At 50.6% G+C, this 24,700-nt stretch overlaps 1 pseudogene; it reads left to right on the top strand.

Moving 5' to 3' along the window:
- Positions 1-24,700, top strand: part of LOC147124927 (uncharacterized) — a 164,473-nt pseudogene that overhangs the window by 108,544 nt on the left and 31,229 nt on the right.

Raw genomic sequence — 24,700 nt, 5'->3', positions numbered from 1 at the left:
GTTTTGGACTGTTTAAATTGCCCAGGGCATAAAAATGGCTGAACAGACCTCATGGAAACAGAATTTTAAGGCAACAGAAAAGGACAGACAGGCTGTTAGCATATGAAACAGACAGGCTGTTAGCATATGAAAAAGCTCAGTGCTGCCCTGTAGTGGGTTTGAATGGAGCCCGAGCTGTCAGTCACCCTGTGGTATTGGGAGGGTCCGGTAACCTACAAGCTGTTTGTTTACACTGGGGAGTAGCCCATTTGAATCAGCCAATCATCAGACAGCAAGCACACTGGGTTGTTTACACACATCCATTCACTGAAATTGGCTCTAAGATCAAGTGCTTGAAACTGCCAGCATGAACAAAGGGACTTTGTTTGCTAAGCATTCAAGACTGTCAATGAATTGTGGTTCCAGATGACCACAGGACAATGCTTTGTTTCAAGTGGACACATCCAAACTGAGGAGGAACTGTTTAAATGAACGGGAGAACACATTCAAACCACTGCAGCTTTATTCGAAAGCCATCACAGACAATGGACACATTTAAACTGCAACTTTATCCAAACCCATCTCAGACAAGTGGACAGTTTGGATCTCTTTGTTTTAGCCCAGAAACATCAGATCTGGGCGGGCCCCAAAAAAAGGGGTATGAAAGATAGCTTCCCAGAAGCATCTCTCTCTTCTCTTTTACTCTTTGGACTGCAGTTGAGCAAGGCATCTGACCCACTAGCAAGACAATCTAGTGAGAAGTAAAGGGGTGGTAATTTAAGGGAAATGTTGCTAAGATTGTAAGATTAACATTGTAGCCATTTATCCCTCGTTTTTGCCGTCTGCCTTCCTCTGTTAAGCAATTTCACCGTGATTGCTTTGATCATGTGGTGTAGTTTCTTTAGTTTTAATAAAATTTGACTTTCTTGCATCTAGACCATTTGTCTGTTTTTAATATATCAGTAATTATAAGTTCCTCCAGTCAGAACTGGAAGGAGGGTTTAGTGATTCAAAACCGCTGATTGGAATTGGTCACAGTGCAGTGGCAGAAGGCTGCCTGAACAGGTAAATTACCATAAACCAGGTAAAGGATGCCCCCCTACAAATTGGCGACCACGAAGGGACTGGAGGTAGTTTTTGATATGATAAGTGGTCTGGATCTGGAGAAAGCATCAGCTCTTGCTTTTCTTGCTTTCAGTCTGTGGGTAGCCCTGCAGAAGTTAGCGGCAGCATGTAAGCTGACCTATTATGGTATAGGTGGCTGGGTTAAGAAGAGTGAGATGAGGGTGCGGGAGGAGGTTACAGAGGCCAAGAATCGGGAGTCAGATTTTGAAAAATGCCAGGCGGAGGTAGAACGCCTCATAAGAGAGAAGAATGAGGCCAGAGATAGTGGGGTGAGGGTGCGGGAAGAAAATGCACGCCTCACACTAGAGGTCACGAAATGCCAGGCAGAGATAGAGTGCCATGTGCAGGAAGTCACAGAGGCTAGGGACAGTGAGATGAGGCTACAGGAGGAAAATGCACACCTCACCCGAGAAGCTAGCGAGAGCAAAAGCCATGCGAGGCACAAGATAGAGTTCCTAAAGTGCCAAATTACAGAAGCAAAGAGTAACAAGATGAGACTGTGGGAAGAGAATGCCCGCCTCACCTCAGAAGTAACAGAGCAGGAGGAAATGGTTAGGGAGGTAAAGGCAGCTTATAAGCTGGCCTGTGACCAAAGGTTTACTGGAGCAGATCATACCCCATGTAACAGAAAGATAGAGAGTTTGGGTGTGGAGTTATTAAGGACTAAAGGGATGGTATGTCTCATAAGTCCAAAGGGAAGTCTGTTGGACAGTACCAGCAGCCCAAATCAAACCGCCCCACAGGCAGCACCCAGAACAGAGCTGGCTAGGAAATTAGAGATCCCAAAACCGCAGCGCACAGCTCCGAGTTTTGAGGAGCTCTGGCAGCAAGAAGGGGTGGACAATGGGGTGGTAGGAGAACGCCAGCAGGTCCCACTAGGCAGGTGGGGACCAGGACCAGTGTACCCCCTCTGACAACGGAAGTACGGTCCGCCCGTGAACAATAATGACCCAGGGACTGTTCAGCATACCTATCTGGTACCCTATGATACCCAACAGCTCAGAGGCCTGGTGAAACATATTCCCCTGCTCTCCGAAAAGGGAGACCCCTCAATGCACTTGTGGTAAACCACTGTTACCGTTCAGAACCGTTCACTATTGTTACACTGTTGTTATCACTGTTTACACTGTTGTTATCACTACACAAGGTTACCTCTTGCCACGCACGCTGTTATACCTAGGCATACCTCAGCTGACTCCGCCCATGGCTCCGCCTGCTTGCCCAGGTATAAAGGTGACCGCTTGGCTAGTATTCTTCCTTGTTGGAACCGATCACCCACGAGGGTGGGCTCTGTTATTTAGCCAATAAAAACCTATAGTTACTATCTTAACTCGTCGCTTTTCATGGAATGAATTGATAGGTATGTCAATTTTATTGGCTAAATTTTGAAATGAGTGGATCGGAGCAGCCAAACAACCAGCCAAACGGCCAGCTACAACAGCCCCAGCAGCCGACCTGGCTGCGAGCCCTCCGACCGCTGTACCTGGATCTAAACCCACAGGCAGCGAATTCAGCCCTCGACTTCGAACACTGGCTGAGCTGTTTCGAATCCTACCTGGGAGCCTCCGGTGTGCCTCCGGAATCCAAACTAAGAGTCCTGACCGCCCAGGTGAGCCCTAAAGTATTTGCACTCATCCGGGACCTTGCTACATACGAGGATGCCCTCAACCTGCTAAAAGAGCAGTACCGGAGCCCAGTAAATTCAATGTATGCCAGACATCTCCTAAGATCCCGCTCGCAACAGCCAGGAGAGTCTGTAGATGAATTTTTACGGGCGCTACAAACACTCGGCAGGGACTGTGACTTTAAAGCTGTAATGGCTGCAGAAAATACTGAAGGAAATATCCGCGATGCCTTCGTGAAAGGCCTTTGGTCCGACTACTCACGGCAAAGACTGCTCGAATCAAAGGACCTCGAATTGAAAACAGCTGCAGCCCTCGCTCGCTCCCTGGAAGTGGCCCATCGGGACCTCGAGGCGTACTCCAGGTACAGTGCTGCGCGGCCCTGGGACTCGGGCCCGACTCCGGCCGCAATACCCCTCCCACCGCCACCCCTGGGACCTACTACGGTGTCGGTGTCTCGGAATCGATCGGGACCGCCACCCCCGGGACCTGTTGCGGCAGCGGACCTCCGCGATTGGGCCGCCAGCTGCTTCTTCTGTGGCCAGGCGAGACATCAAAGGGCGCGCTGCCCTGCAAGGAACGCGACCTGCTCCGGCTGCAAAAAGAAAGGCCACTTTGTAAACGCCTGCAGGGGGAAAGCCACAGACGCCAGCAGTGCCTCATGTGAGTTGTGGGGGCGGCCATCTTTGATCAAGGCCACAGATGCCAGCATTGCATCATGTGAGTCGTGGGGGCGGCCATCTTTGATCAAGGCCACAGACGCCAGCAGTGCCTCATGTGAGTTGTGGGAGCGGCCATCTTCTCCGCCATTTTGTCCAACTTCGTGGGGATCCACGTCATGGGTGCCGCCATTTTGTTCGCCGCACTCGGCCGCCGTTTTGTCTCCAGACCCGACCACCGCCTCACCTGCAGACTACAGCAGCTCACTCAGCCATACATTGGCCTCCGTCACGCTTGACCAAGCTCTCCCGCATCATCTGTCCAAGTCCATGATGGACATCGAAGTAAACAGCCACGCCACGACCTGCCTGTTCAACAGCGGAAGCACGGAGAGTTTTATTCACCCAGACACGGTGAGCTGCTACTCCCTCACTGTCCGGCCAACGCGCCATCGGATCTTGATGGCGGCGAAGTCCCATTCAACAGACATCAGCGGCTACTGTGTGGTGACACTGTCGGTTAGGGGCACGGAATATAAAAACATTAAACTTCTCATCCTGCCCCAGCTCTGTGCTGCCGTCCTACTAGGGGTGGATTTCCAAAGCCACCTTCAAAGTGTCACTTTGGCTTACGGTGAATCCCTCCCCCCACTCACAGTCTGCAACCAGCAAAATTTAAACCGCCCGCCGCGTACCACCTGCGGCCTCTCCACCCTCAAAGTCCCGCCCCCCTCCTTGTTCGCTAACCTCACCCGTGACTGTAAACCCGTCGCTACCAAGAGCAGGTGGTACAGCGCCGGGGACAGAGCTTTTATTAGCTCTGAGGTGCAGCGACTCCTGAAGGAGGGCATCATCGAGGGGAGCACCAGCCCCTGGCGTGCCCAGGTCGTAGTCATTAAGACCGGCGATAAACACTGCCTGGTCATCGACTACAGCCAAACCATAAACCGGCACACCCAGCTGGACGCATACCCCCTTCCCCGCATATCTGATATGGTCAACCAGATTGCACAGTACCGGGTATTCTCCACCATCGACCTCAAGTTGGCCTATCACCAACTCCCTATCCGCCCTGAGGACCGCCAGTATACCGCCTTCGAGGCGAATGGCCGCCTCTACCACTTCCTTAGGGTTCCCTTCGGCGTCACCAACGGGGTTTCGGTCTTCCAAAGGGAGATGGACCGGATGGTTGACCAGAACGCGCTGCAGGCCACGTTCCCTTATCTAGATAACGTCACCATCTGCGGCCGCGACCAGCAGGACCACGATGTTAATCTGGAGAAATTCCTCCGTACAGCCCAATGGCTGAACCTCACTTACAATAAGGAGAAATGTGTGTTTAACACCTCGCGCCTTGCCATCCTCGGCTGCGTAGTAGAGAACAGAGTCATCGGCCCTGACCCCGAAAGAATGCGCCCCCTCATGGAGCTTCCCCTCCCCCACTGTCCAAAGGCGCTGAAGAGAACCCTGGGGCTCTTCGCTTACTATGCCCAATGGGTGCCCAATTATGCGGACAAAGCCAGACCCCTCATGAAGTCCACCTCCTTCCCCCTGACAGCAGAAGCAGGCGCAGCCTTCTCCCTCATAAAAGGAGACATTGCGAAGGCCACAATGCACGCAGTGGATGCGTCCATCCCTTTCCAAGTGGAAAGCGATGCATCCGACTTCGCCCTAGCTGCAACCCTTAACCAGGCGGGGAGACCTGTGGCCTTCTTCTCAAGGACCCTCCAGGGTCCTGAGATCCGACACTCTTCTGTCGAGAAGGAGGCCCAGGCGATTGTGGAGGCGGTACGACGCTGGAGGCATTACCTGGCAGGCAAACGATTTACCCTCCTCACCGACCAGCGTTCGGTTGTTTTTATGTTTAATAACAAGCTGAAGGGCAAAATCAAGAACGACAAGATCTTGAGGTGGAGAATTGAGCTCTCCACCTACGATTACGATATCTTGTACCGGCCTGGTAAACTCAACGACCCCCCAGATGCTCTATCACGAAGTACATGCGCCAACGCGCAAGTTGATAGACTGCGGACCCTCCACAACGACCTCTGCCACCCCGGGGTCACCAGACTTTACCACTTTATTAAGGCCCGCAACCTGCCCTACTCCATCGAGGAGGTCAGGACCATGACCAGGAACTGCCAAACCTGTGCCGAATGCAAACCGCATTTCTATAGGCCGGACAGAGCAAGCCCCTTCGAGCGCTTGAACATCGATTTTAAGGGGCCCCTCCCGTCCTCTGACCGTAATGTGTACTTCCTCAACATTATTGACGAGTACTCCCGTTTCCCCTTTGCCATCCCCTGCCCAGACATGACCAGTACCACGGTCATCAAATGCCTGAACGACCTCTTCGCCTTGTTCGGGTTCCCGAACTATATACATAGCGACCGGGGCGCATCCTTCATGAGCGAGGAACTTCGCCAGTTCCTGCTCGCGAGAGGTATTGCTGTGAGCAGGACCACCAGCTACAACCCCCGGGGGAACGGCCAGGTGGAAAGAGAAAACACGACAGTTTGGAAGGCCGTCCTCTTAGCCCTAAAGTCTAAGGGCCTCCCAACCTCTCGCTGGCAGGAAGTCCTCCCGGCAGCGCTCCACTTCATCCGGTCACTGCTTTGCACTGCCATTAACGTCACCCCCCATGAACGAATGTTTGTTTTCCCCAGGAAGTCGACTATGGGAACCTCGCTACCAACATGGCTGACTTCTCCGGGGCCCGTCCTGCTGCGGAAGCACGTGAGGACCCATAAGACGGACCCCCTGGTCGAGAGGGTGGACCTCCTGCACGCCAACCCCCAGTACGCCTAGGTGGCATACCCAGATAGGCGGGAGGACACTGTCTCCTTGCGAGACCTCGCACACTCAGGCACCCCTGAGATACCACCGTTATCCCCCACCACCCCCCCAAATCCAGCTCCTGTAGATGGCATGCCGGAACCCCAGGAGCCTTCGTCGACCACGCAGACACCAGCATTAACATCGGATACTGCACCACCGCCGCCGCTGCTGCGCCGATCAGAAAGGCTTACGAGGCCTCCTGAGAGACTGACATACACGAACTGATAGTACACTTCACCCCGCCGGACTCAATTTTAAACAAGGGGTGAATGTGGTAAACCACTGTTACCGTTCACAACCGTTCACTATTGTTACACTGTTGTTATCACTGTTTACACTGTTGTTATCACTACACAAGGTCACCTCTTGCCACGCACGCTGTTATACCTAGGCATACCTCAGCTGACTTCGCCCATGGCTCCGCCTGCTTGCCCAGGTATAAAGGTGACTGCTTGGCTAGTATTCTTCCTTGTTGGAACCGATCACCCACGAGGGTGGGCTCTGTTATTTAGCCAATAAAAACCTATAGTTACTATCTTAACTCATCGCTTTTCATGGAATGAATTGATAGGTATATCAGCACTTCCAAGGAATAGAACAGGCAGCCTGTGTTAACGGCTGTGTTGATGAAGAGAAAGCCAAAATGTTGCTTTTCTCTGTAGATAGTAAGCTCTATCAGACCCTTTCAGATGAGGCTAAGAGAGGGCAGAAGGGTTTTGAGGACCTAAAGGAGGAAATACTGGAAGCCATGGGTGCAAACGACAGCAGTCCGTTCGATCACATAGGGAAAACACTGCAGAAGGAAGGGGAGACCCCACAGGCATTTGCAGACAGGCTGTGGCCAGTCTACAACAGCGCGCGTACAGGGGGACAAGATAGGGCACACCTGAACCAGCAGCAGCGGACCAAATGGTTTTGTTGCCTGGTGTCCAATTGCCTGCCCCAGATAAAAGCAAAGGCTGATACTTGGTTTGACCACTGAGAACCCCTAGCAACCGAAGAGACTGTAATCCGGCAGGTCACGGTAGCATATAGGAATGGTAGGAATAGTGGGACCCCCCCAGCAAAAGGGTAAGGTCCACAAGGTTAAACCTGGGGCTCAATACAAGAAAGAGTGGTGCCAGGAGGGGAGCCGTCCCTCCCAGAACAAGGTCACTTGTTACAGGTGCGGGGAGGATGGCCACTGGCGCAGGGATTGTAAAAAGCCTGGGGGAGACGATAAAGCCAGGACCCCCGCAGCCCCAACTCAGAAGGCAGAGACAGAAACTCCTCCCGATACAGTCGAGTCCGTCATGGAGTCGATAAAATCTTTCCTCTGGGCCAATCAGGGAAAGGTAGCAGCCATCAGTGGTGCTGAAGCCCCCTCGCCCACCTCTGCCTCCCCACAATGACTGGAGCCCGCGCAGCCTGTCCGTTTGTGTAATCTCCGGTACGATGAATGGAAGGGACCGCTCGTACAGACGGAGGTAGAGAAGGTTACAAGGACTTACCTATTGGATATGGGGGCATCATGCACCGTGATCCATACGGATAATCCCACCACCTCACCTCTGTCTAACGGGGTTCCATACATACTATCGGGATTCACCGGTCAGGAGCAGGCGGGGGTATACTCCAGACCCCTCTCAGTCACAACCATTGCCTTTGGGGGGCTAGCACAGACCGGGAAGAAGGTGCAGTGGTCATCCCGGGCAAGGAGGGTAAGGGGACCTTGTGTACTGTGAAGCCCAAAGAAGGTTACGACCTTGGGCTCATGGTAAATGGTGTCCCGGAGGCACTGCAGGCAGTCGTGCAGGCAAACCTCACAGCGTTTGCCACCCATAAACACGACTGCGGGAGGATCACAGGGTTTGAGGTTAAAATAGACGGGGACCCCATGACCCGACCACAGAAGCAGTACAATTTCCCCAAGGAGGCAGAACCCGACATGGAGGCAGCCATCACCTCCTTAGTTAAACAGGGAGTGTTGAGGCCCATAGCCACTCATGTTAATTCTCCACTTTGGCCAGTTAGGAAACCGGACAATTTATGGAGAGCCACGGTGGACTATCGGGTGCTTAACAGCAATATCCCCACATGTGCCCCCACAGTAGAAGCAGTGGCTAATCTTATTAGCAGTATTCCAGCATCCGCGAACACATTCACGGTGCTGGACATTTCGAATGGGTTCTGGTCCATCCCTTTAAAACGGGAGGACCAATATAAGTTTGCCTTCACCTTTAAGGGACAGCAGAATACCTGGAACTGTCTGCCACAGGGTTTCCACAACAGCCCCAGCATCTTCCACCAATGCATGAAGGATAGTTTAAAAGAGTTCAGTCAGCCCACTCAGTTACTGCAGTATGTGGATGACCTGCTCTTATTTACCAACTTGGCTGGGGAGCATGGCCCACTACTGGCTGAGCTGCTGGAGCTGCTGCAGAGAAAGGGGTTGAAAGTCAACCCCAAGAAGGCGCAGATCGGTCAGCAAGAAGTTAAATTCCTGGGTCTGACTGTCTGCACAGGAGAGACGGCCATAGATAAGGCAAGGAGGGAAGCGGTCCAGGAGTTACCGATTCCCAATTCAGTCACAAAGTGGTTCCACGCCAACCAATGTAAATTGTTTAAATCTGACCATACAAGTTCAAGTTCACAGGCTGTAAAGACAGGCGCTGTGGCTTGTTTCAAGGGAAATGTTGTCTGGCCCACCAATTGGGACACTTCCCCGCCCCAGTGGGACCTAAGTTTTGGCCAAAGTTTAAATTTGAACTAGTTATTTAGTTCAGAAACAGAGAAACCGCAGCCTGAGGGTAGAAATCTGCAGGCTGCTGTGAGTTCATTCACAGAAAATCGCTTGGGGGGGCTCCAGGGAGGAGCCGCTCTGTGAAGAGACTGCCCGCGCATGCGTAGTCGCTGGTCTGGAGAGAGGAATTCCCCAGTCTTTTGAACGGTCTGTTCGCACAGGCGCAGTTCCCCAGCCCATGACCGCAGCGGCACCTCTTCAGTTTTCCCGCACAGGCGCAGTTGCCTGTTTGAATACAGAGGTTTCACAGCCTCTGCCGCGGGACTCCGGGGAGGAGGTTCGTGCAGGCGCAGTCACCTGTTTAAAGGGACAAGCTTCCCAGCCCGCTTCTACAGTGGTTCCCCCTATGGTGTGGGACTCTGGGGAGGAAGGCATAGCAATTCCTCTTGCAGGGGACATATGGAAGGAGCCGGTACCAGGTTTTGGACCTGGAGAGGAAGATTTTCAGCCACCAGCAGTGGGTGGTGAGGGGATACCTGCCCCCAATACAGGAGTGGGTAGGGAAAAGCAGACAAACCCAGATTACTGGCAGGCTGCCAGGTATATTAAACAGTGTTGGCTGTTTGCATCAGGGGGAGAAGGTTCCCAGCCAGCTAGGGCTGTGACCCAGGCTCAGGGTCCGTCAGCCAAAGTTTCCCCCACAGAGACGCCCCTCAGAAGATCTCAGCGGGTCTGCAAGCCCAAGATAAGATGGTCACCAGAGTAGCCGCCACAAAGAGCAATCTCCCGAGCCCGGGAGGAAACAGATCACAGAGGTTCCCAACTAGCAGCCATAAGCTGCCAGGGACCAGAAGCAGGAGGCAGTCCAGCTTTGCTGCAGGCATCAGTAATCTGCGACAGTGACACCAGAGATTAGCCTGGCCATCCGGAGACGGCCGGCATTTGTATTATAGCTTTGTGTTAAGTTAGCTATGTTTATAGCTTGCTTTTAAGGTGTTTAAATTTTAAGTTTAGAATGTAACTAGTAGGTTTGAGTTTAAGTTTAAAGTTTAAGTTTATAAGTGTGCCAAATGCTTGTATTTTGGTCCGAGGTCGAGGGACCCGACCATGTCTCCACCTAAGGCAGCAGGTCAGTGAGAGAACTGGCTGCATGTCCTTTCAAGTTCTTTTGCAGGAGAGTGGACAAAGGAGCAGCCCTGTTCGCCCAGCCCAAGCTGGGCATTGAACGAAGATATACAGAATGTTGGGGATCACCTCGCCACTGGACAAATCCAGGAGGAGACCCCACAGCGACCTTCGGGAGAAACCGGACAGGGTCTGGAGGAACCTGCCTACTCATCCTACATGGAAGAGATGGCCCCAGCCCCCACCCCAGCACTATCCTGACCAAATTTCACTTGCGGGAGACCTCGCTATTGAGGAGTCATGGTGGGGAAGCGCGGGCGCCTTGTCAGATAGGGACGCGTTCCCCGGGAGTGGGTGGTGATGGCCCAGGAAAGATTGTAAAGGGGAGGGGGAGACCCAAGAGTTGCGTGGGTGCGTTCGGGGAAGGGAGGAACTCACCCAGGGCCCACGGGCAAGGTTAGAGTGTAAGTGTGGCTGGGAAGGATGAGTGCGTGGCCAGATCTGGGATCCAAGTTTGAGTGTGGGGCCAGTGAGAGCCGCCACACAGGCACCCATCATTTTCTGCAGCCAGTCGAGGGAAGACGGGAGGGGGAGGGACTGGGAGTCACGATCCCATACTCCCCGGTCTCGGTCTGTGAAACATGAGGGGTACCTCGCCTCCACAAAGGGACAAGGGAACGGCTCGGGGCTGGTGGATCAGACTGTTCTGTAAAATCCATTCTGTATGTTTTAAAGGTTCAAGACCATTAAAGGGGGGGTGGAAGGAACATTTACTGCCCGGGTGGGAGTCTTCATTGGCACGTGATGGTCGGGGTATATTTCAGCATTTTGTTTCAAATGTTTAATGAAGATTTTTGTATTTTGTTTTACAGCTCCAAGCGGTGCAGAGGCGTAGGACCCTCTCCGTGCTTGGGATCATTTTGATTACATTGTATAACCAAGATTGCAACATTTTGTAATATGTTATAGGCCCAGTAATTCCATTCCAAACGCGTGAGTACGGTCGGGGTACTCACGCGTCTGGCCGGAGGAAATGCCGGTTTTCAGCATGCACAGCGCATGCGGGGAAAACCGGCATTTCCTGTCCTCTGAACGAAGGGGTTCAGAGGCAGAACACGTGCGACTGCACAGGCAGCACGTGCGCAGTAAAATTCGCCGGTTTCATTCATGCTTTCAGTGAGGTTAATCCTTACAACTTACACATGAAAAAAGCATGAGTACAGTTGCTCCAGAGGCTGCGGAGGAAGATATATTTTATTGTGGAGCTTCTGAAAGGCAATATTTTTGTTTGGGAAAGGGAGGAAAGTTATTTTAAGAAATGCTAAGGTAAGTTTTAAAGTTTAATTATTTTTTTTAAAACGGGTTTTCAGTACTGTAGGTAGAAGGAGCAATTGTGGCTGTGTGAATTGAATTTGCTGTGTTTATTAAATGTGAAAATGACTGTTCTAAAATGAATAATGTAACATTTCCAACATTTTTAAGAAAGAAACTTTTCATCAGTAATATATTCTTTTAAGTAATTATGTATGTATGTCCGTATATATTCCTTTACGTATATGTATGTATGTATATATTCCTTTACTTATGTGTATGAATGTATGTATTAAATTATGACTTTCAGAGAAAGTAACTTATTGGAAAATATCTCGGGCTGTGAAATTGATCAGGCGGGTATGATGTATTACCAAGACGATAACACGTTTCTCCTGCCATAGGCCGGGGTGATATTTTAGCCAGTCACTTCATTAAAATTACTTTAACAACTCTTTCCATTTCTTCCTTGCAAGGATGTCTGTGTAAGGAGGAGAGCTGTGAGCGAGAAAAATGCCCGGGAACTGCAAGTAGCCAACACCTTCACCAGCAAGTGGCGCCTTGTACCTCCCCCTCCCCCCGCAAGGCAAAGAAAGGAGCAGACACAATTTAAAGTGAAGCAGTGAACTTTTATTGCATCATAAAACAGTTTTCAGGGTCAGTTTTGATGTAGATAGTTTATAACTTTAAAATGTTAACTAGCTATTTCCTGCTTTTCAAACATTTGTAAACATGAATAGTTCAAAAAAAAATGTTTTAACATTTTAAAGTGACTTTTTCTGTTTTCTTAGTGCAAGAAAGACATTCAAGGTGGAAACTAGCTATGTTCCAATTTTCAAATAGTTGTTGTAAAAATACTTTGGCTCCAATAAAAGTTGCTAATTTTTTTCAAACTGGCTACAGGCTGCACTGTTTAAAGGAAAAGTTTACATATCCTTTCAGTCACAAATAAACATTTCAATGAAAACAGCAAACACAACATTTTACATGTCAATAAAATGAAAAATTTAACAATTGCACGATTTGCCCCCTCGCATCTGCGACTGAGGGTCCAAGGAGGTGCATTGCGCAAGAAGTCATCGTCGTACGTATCCTCACACTGTTCCCTTTCGGGAACTGTATGAAGTGGTGGAAGGATTTCTGGCCACGTTAACGCTCCTTCCGTGACCATAACCATCTTCATACCAGCCATTAGGGTGGTTAGTCCTATGGCGCGAGGGTTTTACGGGCTCCCACAACCCATCTGAGGGGGGGATCACCCACACCCGCGGACGCAAGTATCCCGCTGGATGTCCACCCAGAATTTATAGTTGGAGCTCCGACTCCACTTGCCGGGTCTGTCTGGAGCGGGGTTCAAAACCCTACTCCTTCTGGCCCAGCGGCGGGGATGCTTACCGCTACGCAAAAGGCCCACTCCACGCAAAAAGTGACACCCATATGTTTCCTGCACCTTTTCCCTCCCCGTGACTGGAGCCCTATGCTGCCACTTGAAAGACCAAGCTATCATCTGTCCTTTTTGCGGCGCCTTGGACTTCTCATTACCAACGATGAGCAGGCGCTGCGCCTCCACCTCGTTGAGGAGATTGCTGAGGTCATCATCAGTTCAATTGTGAGTTCTTTTAATGCCGTGAATTGTGCTCATTCCAGCCATTTCACATTGCTAATCGGAGTGGGCCTTTGGCGTATCGGTAAGCATCCCCGCCGCTGGGCCAGACGGGGTAGGGTTTCAAAACCCGCTCCAGACAGTCCCAGCAAGTGGAGTCGGAGCTCCGGCTCTAAATTCTGGGTTGACATCCAGTGGGATATTTGCGTCCGTGGGTGTGGGTGGCCCCCCTCCTCGTATAGGTTGTGGGAGCCCATAAAACCCTCCCGCCATAGGACTAACCACCCTAATGGCTGGTACAAAGATGGTTACGGTCACAGAAGGAGCGTTAATCACGGCCATAAATCCTTCTACCACTTCATACAGTTCCCCAAAGGGAACAGTGTGAAGACTCGTATGACGACGAAGTTGCTAATTAAATAAATGGAATGAAAAAAATGCTTTCAGGGCTTTTAAAAGTCTTTAAATTGCTTTAATTCTGTTTAAAACTACTTCAGATTCTTCAAAATAATGTAAACGTTTTTAAAAGTTTATAAAAAATACCAAAAGTTTCATAAAAATACCAAAAACCTATTTAAAATGCTGCTCTGCATGTAAAAATGCTTTGCAGCTTGTGAGAAACATTGGGGGCATGTCCTATTAAAATGAGACCTCAAGGGGCGTGTCTCACTTGCACTGCACGCTCCAGGCTTCGCGCTGGCTGCACTCCTGGGCGACGTGACGTCAGACGCTGCCCGAGAGTCATCATTTTAAAACAGGAATTCCAGGCGTCCCTGAAGCTCAACGGCCGGCGCGTTGGGTACGTGCATATCGGGGGCTTGCATGCGCGGCAAGCCCCCGATCCTAATTTCTGCCCCATTATGTAACAAGTGGTGCAGGGATATGATACCCCCTATTGTAACATTTTGTAATTGATGTATCTGTAGATGCGTACCGTACCACAGTTTTTCTCTGATTTGAGGGGAATAGACGGGTCGGGGGATCAGTAGTAGGTAGCTATAGGTAAATACAGGGGATGATTGTTTGTGGGGGGATCAGAACATTTTGCTCACTTCTTCAAGAGGATACTACAAACAAGTTGGAAGTATCCAAGGGCGGAATGTAGGGGTCGCAAAATCCCCTCAGCCCCTGAAGATCGGGAAATATTAATCCACATCGTGGATGAAGACCTGTGTGATTTAAAATGTCTCTGGGTTGGACAATGTTTTAAAACATACCCAGAACCGCAAAAGGCTGCATTAAAAAGCTCGTAAGCTGGGCAGCACTTGGACACTGGAATCAAAGAACTTTGTGAAAATTGCACACTTTAAGATTGTACATTTTATTAAAAGATGTACTCTTGAGTTCTGGGCTGTTTAAATTGCCCAGGGCATAAAAATGGCTGAACAGATCTCATGGAAACAGAATTTTAAGGCAGCAGAAAAGGACAGACAGGCTGTTAGCATATGAAACAGACAGGCTGTTAGCATATGAAAAAGCTCAGCGCTGCCCTGTAGTGGGTTTGAATGGAGCCTGAGCTGTCAGTCACCCTGTGGTATTGGAAGGGTCCGGTAGCCTACAAGCTGTTTGTTTACACTGGGGAGTAGCCCGTTTGAATCAGCCAACCATCGGACAGCAAGCACACTGGGTTGTTTACACACATCCATTCACTGAAATTGACTCTACGATCAAGTGCTTGAAACTGCCAGCATGAACAAAGGGACTTTGTTTGCTAAGCACTCAAGACTGTCAATCAATTGCGGTTCCAGATGACCACAGGACAATGCTTTGTTTACAAAGCAATTGAATGTTATTAGCATTTGTTTGTATATCAAGTGGACACATCCAAACTGAGGAGGAACCATTTAAATGAATGGGAGAACACATTCAAACCACTGCAGCTTTATTCGAAAGCCATCACAGACAATGGACACATTTAAACTGCAACTTTATCCAACCCATCCCAGACAAGTGGACAGTTTGGATCTCTTTGTTTTAGCCCAGAAACATCAGATCTGGGCGGGCCCCAAAAAAAGGGGTATAAAAGATAGCTTCCCAGAAGCATCTCTCTCTTCTCTTTTACTCTTTGGACTGCAGGTGAGCAAGGCATCTGACCCACTAGCAAGACAATCCAGTGAGAAGTAAAGGGGTGGTAATTTAAGGGAAATGTTGCTAAGATTGTAAGATTAACATTGTAGCCATTTATCCCTCGTTTTTGCCGTCTGCCTTTCCCTGTTAAGCAATTTCACCGTGATTGCTTTGATCGTGTGGTGTAGTTTCTTTAGTTTTAATAAAATTTGATTTTCTTGCATCTAGACCATTTGTCCGTTTTTAATATATCATTAATTATAAGTTCCTCCAGTCAGAGCTGGAAGGAGGGTTTAGCGATTCGAAACCGCTGATTGGAATTGGTCACAGTGCAGTGGCAAAAGGCTGCCTGACCAGGTAAATTACTGTAAACCAGGTAAAGGATGCCCCCCTACATTGATTAGTTTATATTTGTATGATAAATTCATGATTGAATTTATAAATTTGGATTTGATTGGAATGTGCCTTTTCTGGTGGTTTTTATTTTTGCGTTGTCAGAAAGAAGATGATGTGAAAGTCAGTGATAGCAGAAAGGTGAGGAGTGTGGGACTGTTGATGAATGGAGAGGTGTGGTTGAGGTTACTGGTATCGCTCATTAATTATTTCATCATGTAGATCCCGGGCAGCAAGGTCATGTATGCATTACAGCCTCCCTTCCAATTCATGTTCCTCTTTTTCCTATTGCACTTTCTCCTCCTCTTCCACTTCCTCCTCCTCCACCTCTTCCTTGTGCTCCTGCTCCTCAGCTTCTCACCTGATAGATGGTGGCAAGTGCTGTTGACTTGTAATGGCAAGGTTGCATACTACGACAAATCTTGGTACCCACTCAGCTGAGTACTGCAGGGCTCCTCCAGAGCAGTCCAGGCAGTGGAAGCCTTGCTTGAGGACGCCGATGGTATGCTTTATAATGTTCCTTGTGGTGGAATGGATGTCATTGTAGCCATGCTGTGCATGTGTGCGTGGGTTCTGAACCAGTGTCGTGAGCCATGTCGTGAGTGGGAAAACTTGTTGCGCAGTAGCCAGCCTTTGACTTGCCATGGTGAGTCAAATATAGCTGGCATCATAGAGGACTGCTGCCAAATGAAAGACACATGACTACTGCCAGGATAACGGGCATTCACCTGCATGATGCGCTGCCTGTGGTCTCACACCAGCTGCACATTGAGAGAGTGGAATCCCTTTTGGTTCATGAAAATAGACGAGTTGACATGAGGTGCACGCAAGGCAATATGCGTGCAGTCAATGGCACCCTGCACCATGGGGAAGCCCGCAATCCATGCATACCCTCATGCTCACTCGGCCAGCAAGAGGGAATGAGACAAAGCTGTCTCTCATTGTATAGAGACCCTCAGTGAGCTCCCATATGCAGCAGTTTACTGCAAATTGCAATATGTTGTTCATATCTCCAGCAGCAGCCTGGAAGGAGCCAGATGAATAAAAGTTAAGAGCCACAGTTATCTCGACAGCCACAGGCAATTTTGTCCTTTCCCTGCTTTGAAGTTGCAGTTGTGACTGCAGCTGTTGGCAGATTTCATTCACAACCTCTTTAGTGAAACAGACATTTCAAGCATTGGTCCGTGCTGAAGCTGAGGTAAGAGAATTGCTCTCTAGAGAGCCATTCACCCCATCCTCCTCCTCCCTCTTCTAGCAGCTTGTTCTGAGCTGAGTGGTCTCTCTTCATTCTCCCAATCATGCTCAATTCCAAGAGGAAGGCCTACCAGGCCACCCATGTCTAGAAGAAACTTGTTTCGGCACAAGCTTTTAAATCAACCAAAAAGTACTTCAGCACTAGCCAGACCACTCCAGCAGACCCTGTAGGCAAGTATAGGAAAGCTCCAAAAATGTGTACAATTGCATCAGCAGCAAGGAGAAATAATCCAGCAACTAACCTGTAATTAGCACATGATCCCTTTAAGTAGCGCTGGTGGGGGGCCCTTCATGCCGTTTAAAATTGCGTTCAGCTGTGCGAGGTTAAGCCAGGGCATGGGCTTGGGTATGGGGTTCAAAAGTGGCAGCACTGGCGTCAAATCAGTGTTGCACACCGATTGATATCATAATCTGTCCGCTCTGCATGCATGTACCCCCTTACCATGATGTCATTCGTCACACTTCCTGTCGGAAGGCAGGGAAGGGTAGCGTAGTGGTAATGTCACTGGTCTAGTAATCCAGAGGCCTGGACTAATGATCCAGATCCACAGATGTGAGTTCAAATCCCGCCACGGCAGCTGGGGAATTTAAATTCAGTTAATTAAACTAATCTGGAATAAAAAAGCTAGTATCAATAATGGTAACCATGAAACTATCGCATTGTTGTAAAAACCTATCTGGTTCACTAATGTCCTTTAGGAAGGAAATCTGCCGTCCTTACCTGGTCTGGCCTATATGTGACTCCAGACCCACAGCAACGTGGTTGACTCTTAACTGCCCTCTGAAATGGCCTAGTAAGCCACTCAGTTGTAACTAACCGCTACGAAACAAAATAATAAGAATGAAACCGGACAGACCACCCGGCATTGACCTCGGCACTGGCTACGGACACGGCAACAGCACACCCAGCAGAGTCAACCCTGCAAAGTCCTTCTCACCAACATCTGGGGACATGTGCCAAAATTGGGAGAGCTGTCCCACAGACTGGTCAAGCCTTAGCCTGACATAGTCATAGTCATACTCACAGAATCATACCTTTCAGCCAATGTTCCGAACTCCTCCATCACCATCCCTGGGTATGTCCAGTCCCACCGGCAGGACAGACCCACCCACCAGGGGTGGTGGCACAGTGGTATACAGTCGGGATGGATTGGCCCTGGGAGCCCTCAACATGTACTCTGGGTGGGGGAATTCAATGTCCATCACCAAGAGTGGCTCAGTAGCCCCACTACTGACCGAGCTGGCTGAGCCCTGAAGGATATAACTGCCAGTCTAGGCCTGTGACAGGTGGTGAGTGAACAGACACGAGGGAAAAAACCTACTTGACCACAAGTAAGGAATGTGATGGAATGCTTTCCACTTGCCTGGATGAGTGAATCTCCAACAACACTCAAGAAGCTCGACACCATACAAGACAAAGCAGCCCGCTTGATTAGCACCCCATCCACCACCTTAAACGTTCACTCGCTCCACCACCGGTGTACCGTGGCTGCAGTGTGTACCATCTAAAAGATGCAGTCCAGCTACTCCCCAGGGCTTCTTCGCCAGCACCTCCCAAACTCGTGACCTCTTCCACCTAGAAGGATAAGGGAAGCAGGCACATGGGAACACCACCACCTGTAGGGTTCTCAAAATTCCCACATTCCCCAAAAGTTGCTAAGAAAGGGGCCCTGATTTTGGACAAGTTATTAAAACGGGTACCCAAAAGAAAATGGCTTCTGAAACCTCGTGACAGAAGCCTGCATGATTTTAAAAAGCAAGGCCCTGCAAAAGCAGGCCCATTCAAAGCTTTGAAGAGAAACCTGACATGCATGGACCTGTGAAAAACTTTGTCATTTTTAAAGCCAGACAGCTAGATAAATACAGAATATGCATTCTTCATCTTGAAACAGATCAACTCAGGATAGACATAATCTTGAGGCCATTAACTTTCTGCATAAATAATCGGTAACAGCTCAAAGTAGCTACCAAGCCAGGAAAATGACGATTAAACTTCATAAATGACAAACAGCCAGGATATTGAAGCTGTTATGCAAGGAGACAACGGCCCCAAAAGCCGTTAAGGTGAATGACTGTAATCACTTTAGACGAGCCCACCAAAAATAAACAAAGAACTCGACCTGATTTGGCGCGCAGATAAGGGATGAAGAACCTGTATAATTATAGGCCGACTGGTAGCCAAGGTCTCTCTCTTCTCTCCTCTTCTCGTCCCGCGCTGACACCGAGGACGCCCACCATAACACCGGGGGCCAAACGCGCGGCAGAAGAGGGCCAGCCATCGGGGCACAATGAGGAATGGAGCAAAACAGCAAGATCGAGGTAACAGAACAGCGGGGCAGGCTCAACCGAGGACAACTAGGCTGCAACCGCAGCCTTACACAACCAAGCCGACACCGAAGGCCACCAACCGAGACCAGCCGCAATGAAACTCGACGACCAAACCACCACAAGAAGACCAAAACCCGAGGTTTCCACTCTACAACCTAAGGTATCCAACAAAAGACTTTACTAACCCTATTTCTGCCAAAAGAAAAGGGGACTTACCGGACAAATCCATAACCGCGCCCTTACCGCATCAGCAAACTCAACCCAACTGAGGGACCTTCGCAGTTCCCAAGACTGAGACCACATGGGGATGGCAGGCCCCAAAGGACACAAAGAGCGAACCCCAAAACTGCAACCGGCTTAATCGACAGGTTTCGAACTGTCAAGGAAACCCCATTGGTGAGCATAAAATCCCTGGCCCCTCTTAGCTCAATCTAGTTAGGTATTGGGGGTGGGACAAGGGTAGGGGGATTATTAATGTGATTGTTCCCTTGTTGTGCCGCGTGTTCCCCATTCCCAACTAAGTGTACTTTTATATGCCTGTAATTATTCTAGTAATTTCCAGTGTTGTAATCTTATTGTGCCTTTAATAAAATTACGGTTTTCTTGTACCAAACAAGTTGTCTACTCTAATTCTGTATTGCCGCCTATACCTCCGGTGTCTAGAACCCAGAGGTGTGGGAACGATTCAAACCACTCAAAGACAGTCAGGGGCAGAGCTGACTGGGCACACACCACCCCCTACAGAAATGGCAACCGTGGCAGGACTCCAGCAACAGGGGTGCGATACAGTAGACAATGGTTCGGAAGAGCAAACCATGATGGAGGAAAGGATTTCTGATTATATGTTCAGCAAGGTGAATATCGCGAAGAAGTGGATCACCAATCTGTTAAAAGCTGGGCATCCAGTAGATGCCGCAGCTAAGTGGACAGAAGGGAAGGATCACAAGAAATCCATAGAGAAGACAGTCTGGCTGATGTGCTTCAAGAAGCAGGTCCAGCTTTTGGACAGGCTCTTTGAGGCACAGGCAGCTGAGATACGGGAGTCAGTCCTGGAAGTCCAAGATAGGACTCTAGCAGGGGAGAAATTACTGGTAGCATTGCAGGCCCTAAACCAGGAAAGGGTACAATTAATGGGGGAACATAAGGCCAGGTTGGAATACCTACAGTGCCAGGTCACCGAGGCCAAGAGTAATGAGCTGAGGTTGCGGGAGAAGAATGCCCGCGTAGCGAGACAAGTAAGAGAGCAGGAGGAGAAAGTAAAAGATATAAAGGCAGCCTATAAGTTGGCAAGTGAACAGGGGTTTGAAGATGCAGATCATGGCCCCTGCAAGGAACAGATAAAGAATCTGAGCCTTGCCCTAAGAAAGGCAAAGGGCATGGTGTGCCTCATAAGCCCGAAGGCAGCCCAGGCAGATTTTACAGGGAACGAGGGGAGAACGGTTCAGACACCACAGGTAGTGCCAAAGGACGACCCGGTTGAGGAACAGGAGGTCCCGCGGCCACCACACATTGCGCCAGGTTTTAGCGAAGTCTGGCAACAAGGGGGGTGGAGTTAGGGGTAGAAGCGGAGGTAGAACAACCCCCGTAAGAAAGGCTGGAGCCAACGCCAATGTGCCCAGCCCGGAAGCGGAGGTTTGGCCCACCCGCTAATGACGGGGAAGAGGGACCCCTCCAAGACCAGTTTGTAGTACCCTACGGCAGCCAACAGCTTAGGGCTATGGTGAGCCACATCCCAAAGCTCACCGAAAAAGGGGACCCCTCGGGCCACTTCAGGGAAGTGGAACAGGCAGCCAGCATCAACGAATGCGATGATGCTGAGCGGACCAAAATGCTGCTGTTCTCTTTGGAGGGTAAGCTCCTCCAGTCCCTCTCTGACCAGTGTAAGAGGGGGCAGTGTGCGTATGGGGAGCTCAAGGAGGAAGTTCTGGAGGCCATGGGGATGAATGAGGTCAGTCCTTTCTCCCGTGTGGAGAAGACAGTGCAGCTCGCAGGGGAAACCCCGCAGGCTTTCGCGGACAGGCTATGACCGGTATATAGGAGTGCCTATACAGGGGCAGCTAACCGGGCGTTCCTGGACCGGGATCAGCTGGCCCACTGGCTCCGCTGCCTGGTGGTAAACAGCTTACCACAGGTCCGGGCCAAGGCAGAAGTCTGGTTTGGCCCTAAGAATCCCCTGACCACCGAACTTACGGTGATCAGACAGTTGACCCTAGCCTATAGGAATGGTAGGGGAACCGATGCACACCCACCTAAGGGGAAGGTGCATGAGGTAAAACCCGGACAGGGTAGGAAGGAGTGGCATCAGGAAGGGAATAACCCTTCTAGCACAAAGCTAAATTGCTATGGGTGTGGGAAGGATGGACACTGGAGGAAGGAGTGCAAAAACCCTTGGAAGGACAACAAGGGAAAGAATTCCACAGCCCCAGCCCAAAAGACAGAGACAGGTGTCCCTCCCGCCACGGTCAAGTCATTTTTGGACACCATGAGGTCCTTATTGACTAGCCAAGGGAGAGTAGCAGCCACTACCGGTGCTCTGACCCCATCAGCTCCATGCAATGCACAATCCTGACTAGAGCTAGCGCAGCCTGTTTACCTGTGTTCCCTGCAGTACAACTTATGGAAGAGACCCCTCGTTGAGATGGAGGTAGAAAAGGTAAAGGGGACCTATGTGTTGGACACGGGGGCATCATGCACCGTGATCCATTCAGCTAACCTCGCCACCTCACCTCTATCTAGCGGGGTCCCATACAGCCTGTCGGGATTCACAGGCAGAGAACAGGCTGGCTCATTTCCCATCCCGCTCTCCATTCATTTAGGAACACTCCGCTCTAAGTGGACCTGTATCCTAATGAAGTGGGAAGTAAAGAGTGGAAAGGACATCCTGGGAGCCGACTTTATTGTAGGCCACGGGATCCTGGTGGATTTCAGAAATCATTGCCGATGGGGAGCAAGTACAGGAAAGGAAGGCGGAGTAGTAGTCATCCCAGGGAAAGAAGGGAAGGGGGCCCTGTGCACCATGAAGCCTAAGGAGGGTTATAACCTCAAGCTCATGGTCAGTAATACCCCGAAGGAGTTCCAGGCATTTGTGCGAGCTCACCTAGCCACATTTGCCACACATAAACACAACTGCGGGAGGGTCAACGGGTTTGAGGTCAGCGTAGACGGGGACCCCATGGCCCGACCACAAAAACAGTACAACTTCCCCAGGGAAGCGGAGCCAGACATGGAAGCAGCCATGTCCTCCTTAGTACAGCAGGGGGTCCTGAGACCGATAGCCACCCACGTAAACTCTCCACTGTGGCCGTTGGGCTGTGAAAAGATCGCTGATCTTCACAGGCCACAGTTCTTCACCAAGAGAGTGGTGAGCCTATGGAATTCTCTGCCACAGAGGGTGGTGGAGGCCAGTTCATTAAATATATTCAAGAAAGAGTTGGATATATTTCTTGAGGCTAAAGGGATCAAGGGATATGGGGAGAAGGCAGGGACAGGGTACTGAATTTGGATGATCAGCCATGATCTCATTGAATGGCGGAGCAGGCTCAAAGGGCCGAATGGCCTACTCCTGCTCCTATCTTCTATGTTTCTATGTTTCTATGTTAGAAAGCCGGACAACTCCTGGAGGGCCACGGTGGACTATCGGGTGCTCAACAGCAACATCCCAGCCTGTGAAACCACGGTAGCAGCAGTTGCCAACCTGATAGGAAGTATCCCAGCATCCGCGACCACTTTCACGGTGCTGGATATTTCCAACGGATTTTGGTCCATCCCTTTAAGGAGGGAGGACAAGTACAAGTTTGCCTTTACTTTTAAAGGGCAACAGTACACCTGGAACTGTTTGCCTCAGAGCTTCCACAATAGCCCCAGCACCTTCCACCAGTGCATGGCAAACAGTTTAAAGGATTTCAGCCAGCCCAGGCAGCTGGTACAGTATGTGGATGATCTGCTCCTCTTCACCGATTCGAGAGAGGAGCATGGCCCACTACTGGCTGAACTGCTGGAGCTGCTTAGGCAAGAGGGTTTTAAAGTAAACCCAAAGAAATCGCAGATCGGCCAGCAGGAGGTGAAATTCCTGAGCCTGACCGTACGCGCTGGGGAAAGGGCGATAGATAAAGCTAGAAGGGAAGCGGTATAGGAGTTACCAGTCCCCAACACAGTCACGGGTGTGAGGTCATTTCTAGGGCTAACCGGGTGCTGCAGAGACTTTATTGAGGACTATGCTGCCACCGCAGCCCCTCTGCTCCAACTCCTACACAAGGGAGTGGAGTGGGCGTGGGATGAGGGTTGCCAGGCAGCATTTGTCAGGCTCAAGGAAGATCTGCAGACCGCACCAGCTCTAGGGACCATAGATGGGGGGAAAGAGTTCTTCCTGGAGGTGGCAGCCAGCGGGGACAGCCTGAGTGCTGTGATGCTCCAAGAGCAGCATGGCAGGCTGAGGCCGGTGGTCTACTCCTCCAGGATACTCACGGATGTGGAGAAGAGCTACTCCAATTGTGAGAGGCACCTCTTGGCCACACATTGGGCTGTGAAAAGATCGCTGATCTTCACAGGCACCACTCCCATCACCCTCCTCACCCATCACATGCCCACCCAGATGCTCCAAGAATGGGACAGTGAGCAGTGCCCGCATTGCTCGCTGGACCCTGCTTCTCTCACAGATGGACCTAAAGGTGAAAGGGCTCTGTGAGCCAAAGCAGGCGCATGGGAAGACGAACATCTTGTTGAACACTGCGATAACACAGGTACAACAAATATACTGGTGTTTGATGCATGGGTAGCAAAATCTAAACGGCAAAGACTGTTAAATGTCTGATAAACATAACGTTACCGCCGTTGACCGCCCGAGGTAGAAGAAGAGAACCCATCGAGATGAGACGACGATGGTAGCGGAGGAGAAGAAGGTGCATCGCAATAGCAGCTCCAGCACCGCGCCCCTGAAGACCACGTGGTGACGGGGGTACCTAAGAGGACAGAAAACCAAACCTCAAAATCCACATTTCGTTAACAGTTGACTTTGCTTTGGATTGGTGAGCATGAATTCTGGGCCCTCATAGCTTAATCTAGTTAGGTATAGAGGGTGGGATAAGGATAAGGGGATTGTTAATATAGTTTGTTTTCCCTCAATGTGCTGTGTGTTCCCCATTCCCTGTATAAGTATACTAGCTAGAGGGGCCCGGCGTTGCCAGGGCTTTTTTGGGCCACGCGGGTTACGGCTGGCCGCTGCCGCTCGCCCGCTCTGTGACTGGTGGGCTGGTCACTCTCCTCTCCCCTCCCTCCCCCTCTGCTCTCCCTCCCCCTACCCTCTCAGTCCCCCTCTCCTCTCCTCTACCTCCCTGCCCCTCTCCTCTACCTCCCCCTCTCCTCTCCCTCCCTCCCTCCCCCTCTCTCTCTCCCTCCCCCTCTGCTCTCCCTCCTCCTCCTCTCCCTCCCTCCCCTCTGCTCTCCCTCCCCCTCTGCTCTCCCTCCCCCTCTGCGGTCCCTCTCCTCCCCCTCTCCTCTCCCTCTCAGTCCCCCTCCTCCCTCCCTCCCTCCCCCTCTCTCTCTCCCTCCCCCTCTGCTCTCCCTCCTCCTCCTCTCCCTCCCTCCCCTCTGCTCTCCACCCCCTCTCCTCCCCCTCTCCTCTCCCTCTCCTCTCCCTCCCTCCCCCTCTCCTCTGCCTCCCCTCTCCCTCCCCTCT

Source organism: Somniosus microcephalus, chromosome 1 (genome assembly GCF_052327205.1).
Source record: "Somniosus microcephalus isolate GS21.2 chromosome 1, FLI_Smic_1.0, whole genome shotgun sequence".
Classification (NCBI taxonomy): domain Eukaryota; kingdom Metazoa; phylum Chordata; class Chondrichthyes; order Squaliformes; family Somniosidae; genus Somniosus; species Somniosus microcephalus.
This window is presented reverse-complemented; position numbering and strand designations above follow the sequence as displayed.